A 6,861-nucleotide genomic window follows, 5' to 3' on the forward strand; every position below is an offset into this window, starting at 1 on the left:
GAGCAGTTGATGGGTATAATATTAAATTTGGGATCTGAATTAAAAACTGAGATGGGAACAATTAAAACAGAGATGGGAACAATTAAAACAGAGATGGGAACTTTGGAAACACGGTTAGAAACATATAGGGGAACAATGGAAACACGTTTTGACTCACTGGGATCACAGTTAGGATCTGAATTAAAAACAATGGAAACACGGTTAGATTCACGAATAGGGACATGTTTCAAAAACATGAAAGATGAATTAAAGAAAGAAATTAGAGAGGAAGTACAACCGATTTTGAATGCTCACAATAATAGATTAATTGCAGTAGAGATTAGACAAAGGGAGCAGGATAGAGAACAGGAAGAAAGAGATCGCGTGATAGTACAAAAATTTTCAGAGTTAAATTTACAACGTGCACACGATAAGGAAGAAATATTTGAGAGAATCGAGGAATCCGTACCAAATGACAGAATAAATAATCTAACACAACAATATGAACAGTTAACTACCAAATGTGTCAACACTGAAACCCGAGTCGCGACACTTACGGAAGACGTAAGTAAACAGAAAGAAAAAATAGGTGACTTATCGGAAAGAGTTGAGCAGATTTCTGATAAATTGACAAATCTTAGTTTACATGGGGACAGATATTCGGATGATACAGCTCCATTGCCATTTGCGGAAACTGAAGAGTACCAGAACATAAATAAACATGTTGAAAATCAGGTAAAATTTAATGAACGCGTTAAAAGGGAAGTTGAGGCATTACGGAAGCAAGTCAAACAAATTGAAGGCGAAATCGTAGGAAAAGACAGCAAAAGAAATTTAGAATCACAGATAGCAGAGGGCTTTGAAGAAAATAATTTGTTTCATTTACGGGACGCAACAAGAGAGCACCAGGCGCGCGAACTTGACAATAATCGAAATTCAAACTGGGACAGACGCGGTAGGTCTTTGTCGCCACGAGGCGAAAACTTTGACTATAAACACTTTTTGACTGTTCGGAAATTTAAGATCTTCCGCAATTCTAAGAATGACATACATCCATGTGCATGGTTAGATCAATTTATGTATGCACTCCCACCAAATTGGCCACTAAGTCACAAACTGGAATTTATGTGTGGATATTTAGAAAACGAACCGGCGACGCGGATGCGTGCACTCATTAGAGATTGTAATAATCTGAATGATTTTTATCATGCATTTCTATCGGCATATTGGTCCGAAAACACGCAAGACAGAGTCAAACACAGTCTTATTATGCAGCGTAATTTCAAACAGTCTTAGTTCCGCACGCCAGCAGAATATTTTGAAGACATGATTCGAAAGAATCAGTTCCTGTCCAACCCTTATAGCCCGACTGAATTAATTCGCATTTGTTTAACTAAGCTGCCACAATCTATAAGACAAATTGCTTTAGCCGGAAGATGTAAAGACGACATTGAGACTTTTAAGACTTTGTTACAAGAACTTGAGTATGACAACGACGACGGGACTTCTTGTAATTTTTTCAGTAACAGTAATTACGATAGATTTTCAGAGAAAAGGGATAGTGATCGGAACGGGCGTTATATGGGTAATTTTGAGAATGACAGACGTAACAGACAGGACAATAGATACCAGCCTTATGACAATAGCAGACGTTCTAACAGAAATTACACAGACAATTATAATAATGGTAATTCTTACCGGAATGATCAATCATACGGAAATAGTAATCGGTATCATCAAGACAGAAATTATTCATACAATAATAGAAACTCTTACTACAGAAATAACCAAGGTAGTAGGTCTAACAATAATTTCAAAAGTGACAGTCGAAATTATACAAGAAGTAGTTATGCAGACAGACAGGAAAACAGAAATTTTAATAACAGACACAACCAAGAATTTGCATCTAACAGACAGGAAGGACCTAATTGGCATCCTCCGCGTGACAGAAATTCAGAGAGACAAGTGGAAATAGTAGAAATTGATCCGCGAAATGTCGGGAATAATCAAAGACGTGACGCAAACAATCGACAATGACTAGCAGCTTCGGCTTCTGGCAGCAATATAGACGGTTCAGAAAGTAATGACACTACGACTTTACACTACGTACGCCTGGAAGATATGAGAGACATTTTGCTAGGCGAAAAGGAAAATAATGTAGACGCATTTTTACATCCTGTTATTGAAGTATGTGTGGGTAAGAATAAGTTCACTGCAGTTTTAGATTCTGGGAGCCCATTGAACGTCATTAGTGAATCAGTTTTTCGTATATGTGAAAGAACTATTGCCTGTCCTGTGTTACCTATTTCTAAAACTACAATTCGAGGAGCGATTTCTGGAAAAGGTGTGGAAGTTAAACAACAGACCAACCTAAATTTCATTTGTCAAGGATACGAATTTTCTGCTAATTTTATTATTGTTCCATTACTCAGTACACAGATTATATTAGGTATGGAGTTTCTTAACACACATAAGGCAATTTTGGACTTTAAAGAAGGAAGTGTGAATTTGACTGTTGCCGGAATGCCGAAATGTTTGAAATTTTTCGAGTGTTTAGCAAGATCTGAATCAGATACAAAATGTTTAAGGTTTCTTACTTCTGATGTTTTCGCTGAGTATTATGACGACAATGTGTTCATTCATGACAACGGCAATAGATACAGAGACGCGATGGATGATATGATTCATAGTGAAGAATTAATTAATGAAAAGGTTAACAAAGCTGAAGTGACAGATGACGTTGCAAGAGAAGAATTGCACCAAATTTTGACTTCACATGCTACAGTATTTAGTCATCACACAGGAACTATACAAGGCTTACAATATTTATTTAAAGTAAAAGAACACACACCATTTCGGGGAAAAACGTACACTATTCCTTTGGCTTATAGAGACAAGGTTAAGAGTGGACTTCAGTACATGTTAGATCAATGCATTATTGAGCCAACAGTCAGTCCTTATACCAGCCCATTACATGTCGTTCTTAAAAAGGATGGGTCAAATCGTTTGGTTCTGGATTCCAGACAGAGAAATAATATCATCAGTCTTGAAACTGACCGTCCACAAAATTTAGATGAACTTCTTCAACATTTCCATGGAATTAAAGTTTTATCCACGATTGATATGCGCGCAAGTTTTTGGCAAATAGAACTCCAACCTGATTGTAGAAACTATACTGCCTTTTTAGCCTTTGGTAACTGTTACCAGTTTCGGAAATTACCGTTTGGACTTACTGTACCTTCAGCAGCATTCATTCGTAGTTTAAAAGAAATTTTACCTGTTTATCTTCGTGACAATATTACTTCATATGTTGACGATATTCTTTTTGCTAAACGTTCTTGGAGTCAGCATAACAAAATTTTGGATTCATTATTACGTATTTTTGCAAGAGTTGGCATTACTGAGAACTTGGAAAAATCTGAATTTGGTCGTTCTCAGGTGAAATTTCTTGGTCACATTATTTCTACAGAAGGTATTCTTCCTGTTCCAGAGAAACTAGACGCTATTCGTAATTATGCTGTTCCTTCCACAAAACGTGCTGTTCGTAGTTTCCTTGGTGTCTGTAATTTTCTTAGACGCTTTGTTGGATTGGATGATTTGGCCACACCTCGTTTACACATTTCAGTTATGCGCACTTTGGTCCCAGAAAATGCTTTCATAAATTACGAGAAAATTGCTACTTCAGTAATATGGAAAAACGTATTCGATCTGTTCTTGCCAAATGCAAATTATGTCAACAGGCAACGTTAAAATTTTTGTGGAATGACATACTTGTGAGAAACTAATAGCTACGTAAACACACGGAGAGTACAAGGATACCGCGCTGTGTTTTGGCGGCGGCACATACTCAAAGCAACAGTCAGTCTGCGCGCCGCACAAGGCAGTCGTTGACCTCAAACAATCACCTCCTACGTCACGCGCCTACAGCTGATCGAGCGCTCAGTGCGAATGCACTGACAGCCGTAAACAAATACACAGTCTAATTTCTCCGACTAAATTCTGTATAAAGCTATGGTGACTTTATAAATTATGTTATTAACGTTCAGTATTTTTCAGGATACGGTTGTGTAAAATATTTAAGACCTTTAGGTAAATTCTGTGCGTGTCCGACGTTAAGACGACTTGCTATTGAGAAAATTTCAGGAAGAATGTCATTTCGAAGAAGAAAGTAATAAACAAAAAAGGTAACGATTAATTGAGTTTATTTTTCAGGTAACATAATTCCACTTAGGTACGTATTTTAGATGTAATTTGCTGCTCGCGATTACGTGATTCATACTTTGTGCTAATTTCATGTTCTATGAATTTACTTGTGAAGCGACGTGCTTGTGCACATTTGCTGATTTTGACGATTATTGGTTAATGAACAGTGTTATTACTTGTGTATATTATGCATCGCTTGGCTGCTATGCTTTTTCACTGATGTCATATTTTTTAATTATGTGCCTGCTGTGCTTATTTATTTAAATTGTAATTGTCACCTGATTAATTGTGCTGATATGGTTATGTATGTAGGTTACACTTTGTGATTTCTCTGCTTGCGCCTTCATGTTTACTTATTAAGATTACATATAAACATTTATTTGCTTATGCTGATATGATGCTAATGACTTGTTTATTACGTAAGATATATGTTTGCTGCTGTGCGTATGGATTGCATATTTACACATTTTTGTTTTGTTGTCATAAGTACTCTTTAATTTGGTATATAGAAATGCTGATGTACAGTGTACGAACATAGATTTTAGGTTACACTATGGTATTAATTATAGATTGTTCGCTTGGCAGAGCTTCGTTGTAAGAATTGTGCTGCATCCACTTGTTGACATTCTGTTCTCTACTGGTATATTTACTCGCTATTGCATGTTTTGCTTATGCTCAGTGCCTTATATTTTTAAGATAAGAAAATGAACTGCTATAATTCGACGAACGACATTAGTACAAGAAAGTCATAGAAGTCACATGAGCTGAGGTTTTATGAAAGCTGTATAAATGTATGCTAATAGGAAGGAAGCTAACGACATGACATACCAAAACTAGGTTTAGACCATTGACAGTTATTACACTGCGTTTTTCGTGAGCAATTGAAATAGGAAGTGACATTTAATACAAGAAATACTCCACATGTTTGCTTCTGTTTGCCATAAGCCTTGAAGTGGTGTACACACTGTGAAATATTATGATCATTCACACTCCGTAATCGTACTTAATTACTGAGAGTTATTCGAACTAAGTCTGTTAGAGGTCATGTACGCATTTCTTTTATTTAATGATGGACAAGGTAAACAAAATGTATCTTATAATTTATAATGAGTAGCAGATTTGGATCAGATGGATTACACGAGAGGTTGTGTGTTGACATTGTGTCTTCGGATTGTAGGAGATGATGAATTGAGGTTTGCATTAGGATTTTATCTGCACTTGTTCGAGGAGACTGACTAGAGGAAAGACTTGTTATGGAAGTGAAATGATATTGGCAATGAGGTTATATATATCGACGTATTGAAGAGGTATGATTGAGGTATTGAGATTAAGTGAAGTTGATGATTATTGGAGTTTTGGTGGATAAGAGGTGAAGTGAGTGAGGAGCATATTTTTTTTTTGTTGGTCTATATGGAACAAGGAGGATAAAGATGGCAGACTACAACACTCAAGTAGAAGGAAGATTGTCTACACACACACTTTGTTAAATCACTAAGCAGTATATACTTTTTTTGAAGAGAGGAAGTATTTGCATATCTTGGCTCACTGACAGTTGTTCAGCAACCGTACATTTTGGTCTGGCTTGGCAAACATTGGTCTTGACATGATGACTATGACGTTGACTAACTATTATTGACTGTTATACATTGCTGCCACTACTACTTGATACACATGATGAACATAAAATTTTGACAGAATTGCATTTACACAGTTAACACTATTCAATTACACAGTAGCACTAATGTGGATGAAAGATGAGTGAGTGTGTTTTGTGTGTTTTCCTTTTATAATCCCAGAGAAGTGATCCCAACCTATCTCCTAAATATTATTTCACTTGTTTGTTGTGGCTTGCACTGACACCCATAAATATTATAGGTTTACTGGTATTTGTGTATTGTAATAGTTAATAGGACAATTATCTGATATCATTTGTGTGTTTGTTATGATTTGTATGTTTAGTGTAAAAGCATTGTATGTGTATTCAAACTAATGTTCATGCCTGAACTGTCTGATTAGTGATGGTGCTGCACTTTTCAACATGATGTGTGACATTTAGTCATGTTTAATTTCTGCTGATGAACAGTGTGATTAGTGAAAGTGAATATTATGGACTGCTGTCTGCACCTGGTCAACATTGCTGGGTGCCACTGATGGACTGCTTCTACTGAAATGATGTCACTTGTTGGTGTCTGCACCTGCTCAACATTGCTGGTGCCACTAATGGAACTGCTTATACTGAAATGGTGTTACTTGTTGATGTCTGCACCTGCTCAACATTGCGGGGTGCCACTGATGGACTGCTTCTACTGAAAAGATGTCACCTGTTGATGTCTGCACCTGCTCAACATTGCTGGGTGCCACTGATGGACTGCTTCTACTGAAATGGTGTTACTTGTTGGTGTCTGCACCTGCTCAACATTGCTGGGTGCCACTGATGGACTGCTTCTACTGAAAAGATGTCACCCGTTGGTGTCTGCACCTGCTCAACATTGCTGGGTGCCACTAATGGAACTGCTTATACTGAAATGGTGTTACTTGTTGATGTCTGCACCTGCTCAACATTGCTGGGTGCCACTGATGGACTGCTTCTACTGAAAAGATGTCACCTGTTGCTGTGTGCACCTGCTCAACATTGCTGGTGCCACTAATGGAACTGCATATATTGAAATGGTGTTACTT

The sequence above is a fragment of the Schistocerca nitens genome, chromosome 4 (assembly GCF_023898315.1).
Source record: "Schistocerca nitens isolate TAMUIC-IGC-003100 chromosome 4, iqSchNite1.1, whole genome shotgun sequence".
NCBI lineage: Eukaryota > Metazoa > Arthropoda > Insecta > Orthoptera > Acrididae > Schistocerca > Schistocerca nitens.